The 15,146-nt window shown below is 27.1% G+C and overlaps 1 long non-coding RNA gene across 1 annotated transcript; it reads left to right on the forward strand.

The window, feature by feature from the left end:
• The first annotated feature begins 1,416 nt into the window (after positions 1-1,416).
• On the forward strand, positions 1,417-8,343 carry LOC147079669 (uncharacterized). The gene is made up of 4 exons (XR_015070295.1): positions 1,417-1,484; positions 4,098-4,183; positions 6,785-6,872; positions 7,409-8,343. It is a non-coding gene; the product is annotated as an uncharacterized LOC147079669 (long non-coding RNA).
• Positions 8,344-15,146: the final 6,803 nt, after the last annotated feature.

Below are 15,146 nucleotides of genomic sequence, written 5' to 3' on the forward strand. Positions count from 1 at the left end.
AAGTTTGAAAGCTACTTGGTACATGTAGGTATATAGGTAATATTAAAAAAATATATGTATTTCCAATTAAAATAATGTTATATATTTATATAAACTGTGCATGTTACATTTTAAGTATTACCTAATTTAATTTAATGAAATCTACGAATGTAGAAAACTCGTAACTATTTAGTATTAGTAGGTAGTTACTTTGAAACATAAATTAAATACTTCAGATAGCGGTTATAAGCTATTGCTTATAAGGAGGGATGTTGAATCGTAGCTTATTAGATATAATATTTGCATGGAGATTGAAAGGTGTTAATTCAAATCCCACTTAGTTATGTTTTTCCGAAAATTTTCTATTAGGTACGTTTTTGATTGTATGTGTCACTTCTACCTGACCAATATTATAGGTGTTACCCACGTGGTGAAACTGTACAGTCTAAAGTCCGACAATAATGTGTCCTATTTAACGACTCAATCAAGGGACTTCAAAAAAAAGTTGACCAATTGAAGTTAAACAATAACATGAATTTCGCTTTGGTTTTGAAAATCAACGGAAAGAAAACTAACATTTTATGCAAAAGCCGTGTTCCAGATTTTCCTTTAGTTAGCAACGGCCAAAAGATCGAGAGTATTAACAGATTTAAATACCTCGGAGATGCAGATCACAAGAGATGGTACTTTGCAAAAAGAGCACGCTATCCGAATAGGAGTGGCTGCAATAGTCAACTTGGTGTGGAATGTCTGGGGTTAACGACTATAATTAGTACAATCAAATACCTGCAATTTATTGTCTTTTTACATTAGCGAATCATTGTACCTTACGAAAGTTTAGAGCAACCATATACCGAGCCATATACCACGGTGGCCGCGCGGCATAAGCGTTGGACTATCACGCTGTGGGTCTCAGGTTCGAATCCTGGGTCTGGCAAGTACACATATTGTTTTTCAGTTTGTGTATGAGTCAGGGTATGGACCTAATAGGTTGAGCAAGTGGCTGACATCCATTTCTCGTAAAAAAACAAAAATCTGTTAATACAAAACCTCTACTCTGTGGAGGCCCATATGATCCTATTAGGATCGGACATGGTCAAAAAAAAAAAAAAATATACCGAGTTTCATGAACATTATCGGTGGACGTTGAGTATGCCATGGTAGAGAGTTAGAAGTAACGAGGAGACAAAAGTAATAATAATAACGCATTTCTAGATAAACCGATAATTATTATTAATAATATATATGCATTACGTAAAAGTTAATATTATTTATATTCAAATATCCAATGACTTGTACTGCTTCACTTCTCAGCCCTCCATTATATGTGCTTACATATACAAAAAAGTTTAATAACATTCACCTATTTATCATTGAAATGACCTTTCATTCGTGGGTATAAAACGTGAGAAATCTTCTTCAAATGTCAGTCGATCTAACAGTTTCCTGAACGACTAGCAGGGAGAACATGGTGACATAGACAGCGCAAGCTGGGGGTGCCAATCGTAAGTTATATTTTTATTACTATAAGCTATAATTGAACTTATAATTATGTGAATATAAATACTTTGTTGACTAATTATTATTAGTTCTTATTATTCTATTGGAATCGATTATAATAAGATTTTTTTTAAATGTTGATTTGATGATATTATTAAGGTAAAATTTTCATTGTTTTGTTCTATTGCATCTTTTGTTCTGGCAATATAATTCACTTTTTCTTAGTTTTTAACTTTTATTGTGCAATAATGAAATTTATAACCAACCAAATTAATATTAATTCTACATAAGTATTCATTATTATTTATTGAAGAATTTGAAGAATCTGTCATATTTTTATTCTGTGTGATTGATATTTAATGAACTGTGTATGAATATTTTGTAGTATTACTAAAGATATCTAGAAATGGAAGTGTTTTTATTATACAATACGTAGATATAATTATTAAAAAAAATCAATCAATTATTTTCATTACTATGAATTCTTTTCAATTGAAAATAATATTGTTTGCTATATAATTAAAGTTATTAAATTGTTCAAAAATTAAAATTAAATATTCAACAAAAAATAAAGAAACTGAATTTAAATGATAAAAAAATAATCATGAAAAAATGTGTCGTATTAAGAGTAACGCCTTTCATCGTCCCTTAAATATTTTAATAAGCTTTTTTTTTAACAAGTTTGTAAGTTTTCATATAATAAAAAAAAATTTGTAAAGTTCCATAGCCTAATTAAAAACAGATTTATCGATATATTTTTAGTAAAATTTAAATTCGTTAGTAACTATTATAATCAGTATTATTTAAAAAAAATATTCAATTTTTTATTTTAACATTAATATGTAATAGTATTTTTTTTATTTTTTCATCTTGATAACGCTATAAAAGTTGAAATAAAAAAATTAATAGTTACAACAGTCATTTTGTAGGTTTAAGGGGGAAAGGCAAGCCAGAAGAGGCACCTAGCGGATTTTTTAAAATTAATTTGCAATCTCTATTGTATTAATTAATACATATTTATATCTGAAAACATTAAAAAGATTTTTTTAAGTCAAAGATAAACTTTACTTACAATTGTAAAAAATGTGAATATGTTACATATTTATGTCACGCATAACGTTATCATAACGTTATATTTATGGTCATATTTATTATTAAAATTTAGTTTATAAGGTTTTCAATTTTTGACTAATTTATCGATTTAATATTTTTTATATTTATTTAAAAAAATATCGATTTTTATAAAAATATAAATGTGTATAACTTGAAATCCTTTTTATTTATATCAAATCAAGCTTCAATATTGGAACGATGCCTAAATTAAAATTTGATATAAATAAAAAGGATTTCAAGTTATACACATTTATATTTTTATAAAAATCGATGTTTTTTAAAATAAATATTAAAACGACGAATTAGTCAAAAAGCTAAGCTGTCAAATATTGAAAACTTAATAAACTAAATTATGATACTAAATAAATGACTATAAATATTATAATCTAATAATAACGTTATTCGTGACATAAATACGTAACAAATTCATATTTCTTTGACAATTATAAATTTATCAAAATCTTTTTCAGATACATATTATTTATTAATTAATACACTTGAAATTGTAAATTATCAAAAAAATGTCTCAAATTGCAGGATTCGTATTTTTCCGTTAGGTGCCTCTGTTGGTATAAGGATCCCCTTTTTCATCTAAGTGCAATTAACTGTTTCATTGTTGAGAAGATAGTTCATAATATTTCGCAGTAATAATAAGTACTTTGATCGTTTGCAAATCAAAATTGATTTATTTGTATTTATTTTAACTTTGTATGGACCTTTGCTCCACTTAGTTTCTGATGAATATCAATTTATAGTATATTTATTGTGCTTGTTTGATATATTTGACGGCTATATTAATTATATAATGTAACACCATAAAGTAAGAAAATTTAATTGACATGCTGAATCTATCATAAAATGCCATCTAATGATGGACAATTTTCATTTGAAACTAATTTAGATTTTTTACTTTATTCAAAATGTGTTATTTTAAAATACAAACAATAAAATTTAATGATAATTTCAAAATTGATTAATTCTCGAAATGGTAAAAAACTCACTAAATATCTATAAACTGAGAATGTAACAGCAGTTTATTATGTCATAATTATAAGACATTATATTTGATATAGATTTACTAAATTTGACTGCCAAATTTCATTGATTACTTAAAAATTCACCATGATATATTTTCCTAGATGTCAAAAGTAGATTTTCCAATAAAATTGAAAAATTGTGCTGTACCTACTAAAAATGAGTACTATCTACCTACCTACATTGCAAGTAAATTTACCACATACCATGAATTTTTATAATAATATTATATTATAATAGTATATTATACTTTAACACTTAAAACCTTAATAATAAATGTTTCATATAACATTGTTAAAATAACACTTAGTCAACCCTTACCTGTATTATTTTAATAAGTATATTACTAAAAACTAATAATAAATATTAAATCAGTGTCTGTAAACAGCGATCAACTAAGAGAACTGAATACACTAACAAATGCATCGTTGTATTGTATGCTGTATGAACATTTTTTTCTTTAATTTCAGAACTGGCACTTCCGTCTATGTGATCAGTCTCCCTGCGCGCCCCCAATACCACCATGGGGATGTTATTTATATTTTTAGATGTAGTGGTGAGTCAAAAATTAATATTATTTTTTAGATATAATTCGTATTTAGTTCACGATACTTTTATAGTCACTGACTTACAATTAAGTATATTATTTAATTATCACATCAATACCGTGATTATAATAATTATACTGAAAATACTAAAAGAAATATTAATCTTGAGTAGGTATCAATATGAATCCAAACGATTTATAAAATTTTAATAATTGTAAAAAATTATTTAAATGCATCATAAAATAAAATTTGATCTTTTATTAATTATTATTATTAATAATATAAATTTATATCATAATTTGAATGCGTTTTTTAAAAATCATTATGATACTGCATGCATTATTGATTGTGAAACATATATTATTATTATCTAAACGTAATTATACGTTGTTTAAATATTGTTATAATATACCTACATGTCCAAAAGAATGAACGGAGGTACCTGTAGAATATAAGATTTCATAAAAATAAATAATTAAAGTCACTTACCTATATTACATTTGAAAATATGGCTGAATCTTTGCCGTCAATCAGAGCCAAGATTTTTTAGACGGTCAACGAATGACAAGTAACAAATTGCATTGTAACTATTTGATGTGTGACTAGTTAAAACTAAAATTATCATAAATTAAGACAGCTCAATTTGATCCAGTTAAATTGATTTCAATACGAGTATATAGTTAGTGTATACGTTTTCTAACTTTGCACTTTTTCTGACATAAATAAATAGATAATGTATGTAAAAAATTTAGAATAAATTACATCATTTTCATCCTAGCGCCGGAGTGAAAAGTTATGAAGCATATACTCTACATTTATAGTTTAGTTATACGTCGTTTTAGAATTTTTAAATATGTATTCTAACATAGTTTACTCAATGTGCTCCCATGCACTTATTTACGTATGCAATCCTGTATTTTTATTTAAATTTAACAAATATTTTTACAACGTGTTTATTAAGTCGTATTCTTATTTTTGTCCAGTGGTTGTTTATCCAGTACAAATCTTGCAATCAAATTTTAACTAACTTCCCAACTAGCAGGACATTTGAAACTTTTAGAATATATCAGAACACGATACCAATGCATTGTTTTAATACTTTTAGCCATCTTTAAGTAAAATTGAATTCATTTTCAATTAATTCTGTTTTGTATGAAAAGTTATTTCGGAAGAAATCTGTAATCCAATCCACTATTATTGGTTGCTAGGGATCTGGGATCCTAGCAACTAAATTATTAATATATACGTGCGTTACTATGGAAATCAATATGAAATGTCAAAATGACATTTCAGTATTATTTCTATCAATACAATTTTTTTTGATCGTTTAAGCTAGTCTAGTTAAGTTTATATGATTCAACAGAAAATTTAAAAATGTTGTATATAAAAAGTTCTTTTTCTTTCTTGTAATTATTATGTCATGTCGTCAACGTTTTAAATTTGTGATTTGTATAATAAATTTGAATTATTAAAATTAAAACCAATTAAATTCATTTTTAAAATCCAAATGACTTCTATAATAAATATTTTTTTTATGAAAATCTTGACAATTATTTTTTTTCTATACAAATGCTTAGTAATATAACCATTTTCTTTTTAATGTTTATAAAAATACCTTAAATCAGTTTTCTTCAATTTGAAAAAATATAATTTTGCAACTAAATGGTGTTGAAAATCATCACGTCAGACAGGTTCAGACAGGTCAAAAAGGATTTCAAGTTATACACATTTATATTTTTTATAAAAATCGATGCTTTATTTTTTAAATAAATATAAAAAATATTAAAACGATGAATTAGTCAAAAATCTAAACGACAAAAAATCTAAAACTTAATAAACTAAATTTTAATAATAAATATGACCATAAAATATGATATAATAATAAGATGTGACCCTGCAATGAATTCACATTTTTTTACAATTCCAAGTTTATCTTTTAATTAAAAAAAAAAAATCTCAAATTGCAAGCTTCGTATTTTTTCGCTAGGTTTTCTACTGGCATGCATCTCCCTCCTAACATTTAAATAACTTGAGCTCACTACAGTGGACAAAGTGTTCTAATAAAATAGCTATAGTGTTTATTCACAAATCTCACAGCTAATTTATAATGAAATTAAACATTAAATGTGATCGGTTAGAAAAGTAAAATCCACACTCAAGTGTTCACATCTTGCATTTTAAAGTTAGCGTCAATAAAATTAATAAAAAAAACTTATTTTAAGTAAGTCATAAAATATAAAAAAATGGTGGCTGATAAATAAACAATTTTGCAATCAACCTCTGGATTAATTCTTTTTAGCTTATAAATGCAGCTGAATTTGATATTTTATAAATATACGAGTACGTAAATGATAAAAAGTACTCACAGAATCAGAAACAAGAAAAATATCTAAAAAAGGAAATATGGGGATTACCGACAATAAAACTCATTAGTCAATCGGCCCAATGGATGGACCGACAGATTGAATGGGTGACCAGTAGAATCAAAATTGTATTATTCACATTTGGTTATTTTCTATGTAGGGATATTATGTGGCTTTCAGTGAGAGAATGTACATATACAAACAAAATACATTTTTGAGTAACCAATTTTCTTTTACCTTTTTCAGAACTAACACTTTCACATCTATATAAGCAGACACCCTGCGCGCCTCCAGTACCATCTTGGGGATGTTATTTATATCAGTAGTTTTAGAGGTAGGTCAAAAATTAATAATAATTTAACATTCAATTTACATTTTCAATTTACAAGCTTTCTAATAGTTGATTTACTATTGATATGTAATATTGATATACTATAGTATGTATACCAAAAATTTTACATTTTACGACAATAGAAACTGTCGTTTTTGCTGCACCCCAAACATATTCATTTGAATAAATATTTGCATCGAAACAAACATGACCCCACAACCATCACAATCGGGTACTGTATTTTACAAAAAAAGCTATAAATGTAATCATTAAGCACTTTATAATTTTCCGACAATATTATGAAACTGATGTTTAATTTAAAAAAAAGTTATAATATAATATTTTTAACTTCTATAAGGTGGGCTTAAGTTCTATTCGTAAATGTATTTTTATAATATTTTTCGAATAGGTGTGCCTCTGAAATATTCCAAATTATGTATGTTTATTTAAGACTTATATGTTCTTAAATTAATGTAGTGTTGTTCATTTTGATTTTTTTTCTTTGAAATCGATAATAAAATTGTCATATTATTTTTCAGCTGACCCAGTAAGCTAGGATAGTTAAGGAGGGAATAATCTGAATGAATTGTGAACACATGGTACATCCTGCGGCACTTATAACTATACAACGTGGCAACGTATTGTACTAAATACAAAAAAGAAATAATAAAATTTTCAAATCCAGAACAATATGAAGATACGCGCTTCTGCAAGAATTGAAGAAAGAAAGAAAAATGTCATTAATTTTGCAGTCAACTTTATGACACATGTTGAACATCACTCACTCCACGGCATACTCGTCTATGATACTATGAAGTTGAATTCTGAAAATTAAAATAAATGACAATAAGTGTGACTATACTGAATGACATACAGGAAAATGAAAACAGCATTGCATTGTCAATATTTCCGACAATACTGATGGATATAAACAATATTGTATGGTATTTTTGATGTAAAAGTTCTCACTTTAAATTACAATAGTGGATACTTGAACTACACAGATGAACTTCGGCATGAGAATTGGAATCATAAGAGTAAAATAAAATAAATATCGGTGACTATAAATAACTTAAAATATTATCCGAAGAAAGATACAATTAAATGTATTAAATTGTAGAACACTTGAAAATGATTGAGAATCGTGAAATGTGCACAATAGTATTGTAGTCTTTAGATGATGACGAAGGAAGATTTTTTATAGAAGCAATGATTGTCAACCAACTACACTTATTATCTGTTACAACCAAGTAAGTGTATAACTCAATATATTTTTTTAAAGCTATTTTTCTCTTAGAATCATATTGCTGCTCTTTAAAATATATATCAGGTATAATTTGGTGAAATACTTACGACTATAAAAAATATTGCATTGATTAATTAAAGATTGAAATTATTATAAAGACTCTTAAAAATTAATTTAATAATTTATAAACATATTTTGAAGCAAATCTACTTATGATAAATAAACTATCACAATAAATGTGTGCGTTGATAATTATTAATTTTCTATGAAAAATCCACGACGTGTTGTTATTTCTGCTATATATGACCGGATTGGATTAAATGTTATTTATACAATTACATACCCAGATATCATTTTGACTTTGTCCATTACGCATTTACGTAACTTAAAATAATCAAAGTTATTTTTCTTTAATGAATAAATGATGTTTGATTTGTTTTCATTTTTAAAGAAATAGATTCAATTAAAACTAAATATTTAAATTCATTAATAACACCGTGCAATCTTTAGTATTTAGGAAATAATATCTACTTTAAATAAATATAAGTATACAATAATATAGTAATAATAAAATTAGATACTAAGAGAAAATTAGCTTTAATATTTATTGTCAACTTTACAAATATCCTATTTATGACTGCTTAGTGTCATTTTTATAATCCATAGTAACTCGCCTATTACAACACTTTATTGCACAGTATGACAAGAGTGCAATTTACAAAATATAAAATATTATATTTTGGATATAAATAATGATAGAAAAAATGCACGTATTCTCAATCAAGTTCATAATGTCAATTACTCATATATTTCAATTACCAATCATTTAAAATATATTTAGATGTATATCAATTTTTCGCAAACTATCACGTATTAAACATTTGAACTTGCCACCAAAAGATGTGATACAATACGGTTTACGACGTAATTATCTGGATTTACATTTTGGGATCCCCGACCGGACAACTAGACGTTTGCCAACTAGTCGACAATCACTAAAAACTATTATATTATATTTGTGCTCTGTATTGAACTTCATTCAAAAACTTGTTACCTACTTACAGTAAGAGCATAAGTAAACAAAAAGCTACTTTTTTCGTATACTATTGCTAATCATTAAAATCATAAAATTCTCACGAAAAGTAAATCATTGCCATGGTTAATTAAATTTTGGAATTATTACGAAGACTTTCTCATGATAATTCTTTATTTAACTATTTTAAAGCAATTCTAGCTTGCTCATTAATTAACCATGATAATAAATCTGTTGGTTTATATTATGAAAAATGCACGTGTTGATTATTTCTGTTTTCAATTATATTGATGTAGCCGGATTGGATTAAAAGATATTTATATAACTACACACCCAGAGATCATTTTGCTTTTGTCCATTACGCATTTACAAATTGTATAAAAACAGTCAAAGTTATTTTTCTTTAGTGAATAAATGATGTTTGATTTGTTTTCATTGTTAAAGAAATACATTTAATTAAAACGAAACTTTAAATTCATTATTAACACAGTGCAATCTTTAGTATTTTCATAATATATTCATATACAGACACTTTGTGATTAATTTTATTTTATTTTATCGAAGTCCGTTGTAGGGCTCTTAAGTCTAGTTTTAAAATTCAATCGTTGTTCGTCTAGTACAACGCGTCTTAAAAGTACTTTTATGCACAGTACGACAAGAGTGCATTGCCAAATATATAATATTTGCGCTATAATTACATAAAAAATGTATATTCTAAAAAACCGGGAATCCTTTATATAGTTTTACACTAATCCAGTGAAGCAAAGAATGTGTACATCTATATTGCGCGGTATTTCAATTTTTAAATTCACTTTCATTAGTAACAACTTTTTTTAGAAAATTTCAAAATTTGTCTTTTAAAATTTATTACGCATTGAAGAAATAAATATCTATATAAAGTTATTGGAATGTAAAAAATTAAATTGATGTACTTATATAGATTATTATTTATTATTTATACTATTGAAGTACATAACTGGGTTTTCCGGCACATTTGTTATAATATTGTATTATTTTACTTGTATATTGTTAAATAGTTTAGTTGTAATTGATAGGTAGATTGTAATCATGTGTGATGATCAAAACCGATTGGGCGTTTGGTTGTTAGCAAACTGGTCAGCTGTAGTTTAGAATAATAACAACATAAAAGATAGAATTTCCCTAACAGACTGCGAAGAGCCGACTAAGAGTAGGAATGTATGAAATGTTAATTAGTATATATTTACAGAAAAATCCAAAATATTTTTATTTTAGCATCTTCAAGGAAATACTTTTTTTTTTAATTATATGGTAGTATAAAATGTCCAAGACAACTTGGTTTATTGAGGTACATTAATTTCATGAGCGTAAATATAAATGGTATATGTAATGTAAATATGATGGTCTAGAAAATGATAGAGCCTAGGAAAATATAGTATAAGTTAATTATTATTGAGAGAAAGCTAGTTAGGGCATATAATCACTTCATAATTAATAAATAATATTAATACACAATATTTACTCAAACTTATTTCTGTGCACAATGACGTAATATATAGTTAAGACAATCGGGTGATGATTGTGGCGTAACGGCTATACTTTTATTTTAGGAAACAAAAACATTTTTATAGGATTAGGATACATCAATTCATATAACTGGAAGTAATATGTGCTGAGGCGCCTTACTACTGATAATTTCTTTGGTATTATTGATCGCAATTGAAAAATTACGTATTAATAATGTTAAATTAAAAAAAAAATTAAAAACCTCAGCGGGTCCCTTCTTTAAATGGCCTCTGATTTTATCGGTAGTCGCCCTAGAATAAATAAATGTAAGCTAATAAATCTGCATTCTAATCAATATGTTAGACGTAACGAAATAAATATACATAAATAATAAGGAATATTTAAATAAACAAGCTCGATGATTGCTTAGCATAAGAGAAATATTTTATAATTTAATTTATATTGTTAAAAATGGGTAAAATTAAGATGTTGATGAACGATAGATTTGGTAGATGTATGGGTCAATGTAAGATTTTATAATGCTCTCTGTTATTATGTACGATTATGTAAAACATCTGAAAGTATGTATTCACTGATTATCTTGCATTTTTTTCGCCTTGCATTTTCAAATTAATATGTTCATCTTAATTTTTAAAAGCAAATATTTAGGAACATACAAAACATCTTATATATGTAAAAAAAAAAAAATAAAAAAAAAAAAACTAGATTAAGAAATATTTTGTTTTAATGTTTTCCTAAACAATCATTTCCCGCTTTGTTTCCACTTATACACAATTTTGGATTATATCTTGCCTATTTGTACTTTAAAATTGTTAAGTTCTACTCCGTAGACACACGTAGAGTATATTTACTCCGTTTAGGAGCGAAAGTCTCAAGTTCCCTTTACTTTACTATTTGCACCTTGCAAACTTTTGCGTCAAATATTGATAGTAAATTGACTACACCACTGAAACTATCAAAAATATTATTACTACAAATAATTATAAAACACGTGTTATATATTTCTCTGCGAAGTTTAAAAATACGTATATTCAATTAAGAATGTTACGTTTTGTGAATTATTCGTTAAATAAAAGAAATAATAATATAAATAAATAAATATATTATTAAGATTGCAAAGCCAAAAGGGTATATTTGCAAAATAAGTTATTTATCAGATTACATTATTTAGAATGTTATCTTGCTTGTATTTTTTGATAGTGAAAAATAGATGAGGAATCCAATATTTTTTTTTAATTGGCTCTACAATCTAATGTGGATCTGGGCAGATTGACAGATTTTTGATTTACGAGAAATAAATTATATCAGCTACTACACAAGTCAGTTTTTGACTGGCCATGGTGGATTCCATGCCGAACTCTTTGAACTTGGATTTGTCACCCGATCAAAATGTATGTGTGGTAGATAACACTACGATGTAAGCCAAATCCTCTGGGAATGTTCAAAAATCGTAAATCGATACTTTGGTCTTTACAATTAATTATTACTATTACTATTAAGTGCGTCAAGAGTTTGCGAATTGTTGGCATATACGCTTTGTTTTTTGTTGTTTTCCAAATCTTAAGCTTCCGATTCCGACCACAAAAATCAGCTGTCATTTACCTATAGCATACGTCAGTGGCCATATCGGCTGCTCTTTCATATTTATCGAAGTACAACCCGATGACACCTCATGTCCAAAAACCGCACTTAAAGAATAACTTTCGCAGAATAGATTTTTTTTATTTTCACTCTACTTTCGGACACTTAAAGTAATAATTATTGATACAAGCCACGTTATAATCTATACTTATACACGATGCAATTGGTATTTTACCACGTTTTTATTAGCTCGTATTCTTGTTTTTCCGGTACAGATTTTTTCATGTGTGTCCAGTATAAATTTTTTTCTTGTTTGTCCAAGATTTGTATTGAACGATTGAAGATTTTTAATTAACTTCCCGACTAGCTAGACATTTGAAACTTTTAGATTATATCATAACACGATGACAATGCATTCTTTTAATACTTTAAGCCATATTAAAGTAGAATTGAATTCATTATCAGTTAATTCTGTTTTGTATGGAAAGTTATTATTGATGGATTCTTAGAGGGTCCTAGCAACTAAATTATTAATAATATATGCGTGCTTTACTATGGAAATCAATATGAAATGTCAAAATGACATTTCAGTATTCTATATTTATTCAGTATTGCTATCAAGTACAATAAAAAGTTTTGATTAATACATAGTATTGTCAAGTTTATATGATTCAACAGAAAATTAAAAAACGTGGTATGTAAAAAGTTCTTTTTATCTTATATTTTTTTATTAAATAGTCAGTTAACTAACACGTATGTTAAGCATGTCCTTCTTTTTTAGTACAAGGTGGTTGTTGGTAATTTTGAACAATCACAAATACCCAGGCTTTGAGAAAATCACATAAATATATTGTGTTCTTAACGGAAATCGAACCGACAGCTCCCGGATGGAAGGCTAGCGCCTTATGCACTGCACCACGAGAACCGCTATTGCCGTCTGTTATACCTAATATATAAGCAATAGTTATTTTAACAATCGTTAAGTTATTGTTATGCGTCTACAATAGCATTTTTATTTTATATCAAGAGAAGAAAATCATATAGATAACATGTTCACTATCTCGATGGCTGGAATAGCATAATCATTATCATGTGCGCTTGCAAAAATAAATGAGAAATAATATATGCATAGATGTCGCTCAAAGCTTTTTCTATCAATTTCGATTGTTGGGTATATCTCAACGGTTTTGCATTACATAAAAGCGGGATTCACTCTCTCGAGAATGTTAGTGTAAAATATAACAATTGGACTGTTGCGATTGTTTCAATAGTTTCTACTAAAATTAATTGTAACTTCGTTTTGGGATAATATACACAAGTAACTAATTTTTTCCGAAAATTCATTTACGTTCTATTGGCTTAGCAACCTCAAATACAAAATTATAAAAAAAACTTTGATTGGGGTTGGACTGTTGCTACTATTCCAATTGTTTCGACTCGAAAGGTTTGACCTGTATGCAACACTGGTGAAAGAGTGATTCGCGGTGTTTATTATGTTTCCCCCGTTACTGCTACACATTGTTTCTTGTTCAAACACCCCTCGGATACAGATGGTTCGTATTGTAGACTTTAACAGCGGGCCGGGAAGGTTCATGCAACTTTTTGTAGCGAAAACTTTGTTTTATTTTAGTTGTGGGCACACGCTATTAACTAATGACCTCCGACCTTGCGAGGCACGTATTTCGGTTAACATTCCTTACGAGAAAATTTTCAGGAAAACGATAGGGGGCTAATTACCTCTCGATTGAACAACGGCAAAACACTCGCGGGGTGCGAGGGGATACCCGGACGGACTAGGGGGGTTAAATGAGTTTAAGGAATGTTTCTTCTCGCTTTTAGCTTTTTAACACGTTCCACGGTGCCTGTAATTAATTAAAGTGATTATATTTCATGATATTTTTCTCTTTTAACCTTGCTAATTTTAGATTCTCTTAGTCCACCTGTTAAAAATTCCTTTTAACACTAGTTTCATTTTAGAAAATATGATAGAAAACCTCCTATAAACACAGTGGAAGAATATGCCTAAAGATGTCATAATGTAATGTCTAAACGAAGAACATAAATAATTATGTATTTATATTATGTGAATATAAAAGACATTATATAAAAAAGGACATATTTTGTATCAGAACATTTTAAATACTCCTATATAAATGTTTATCAGTTTAAATAGATGTTTTAAACTTTTTTTTTTCATTGTTAATTATTTATTCACGCACACTTACATTATGTACCTACATTGGTTGGGTAGGGATTGCAATATCGAATGAAATTTCAATATGCTTTGGGGAAAAAAAATATGAATGATGGATGGGTGAACGCTAAACGAAAAATAACTAGGGAACGTGTGTATTTAGAGATTATGTCACAACAATTCAATAATTTTACATACGATAAGAGAAAAAATAGTTTAACATTTGGGTTCTCTGATTTCACTAAAACCAAAATACATTATATATAAAATATATCTTTTTACTTAGCAGAGCAGTACAATGGAGTGAAGAGCAACTTAATATTGAGATATCTAAAAGTATCGACACTTATGTCCGATACAATGTCAGTATTTATTTATTTTTTTAATAATTAGTTATGGGAAAAATTGTATTTTTGTTTACCAAAATGTAATAATTGAATTTTAAAAAGGTTTTAGATCTGAAAAAAAATGTTTAAAATTATATCGATATAATACTTTAAAGAATCAATAACTGATATTTTGATTTAATATAATATTTATAAGTCTAGCAATACATAGTCAGTGGATTTATTAAGTTTAATGACAAACATTAAACCAGAATAACTATTACTAAAAATAAGCTTATATTTCATTTGAGTGTATATTAAAATTTAATTTGAACTTTAACCTGGCTTGCCTGTTCTTCAAGCTGACCGGATTTCGGCGACCTGGAAGGCC

Source organism: Rhyacophila brunnea, unplaced genomic scaffold (genome assembly GCF_057557595.1).
Source record: "Rhyacophila brunnea isolate RB1 unplaced genomic scaffold, BYU_Rbru_1.0 scaffold_1, whole genome shotgun sequence".
Classification (NCBI taxonomy): domain Eukaryota; kingdom Metazoa; phylum Arthropoda; class Insecta; order Trichoptera; family Rhyacophilidae; genus Rhyacophila; species Rhyacophila brunnea.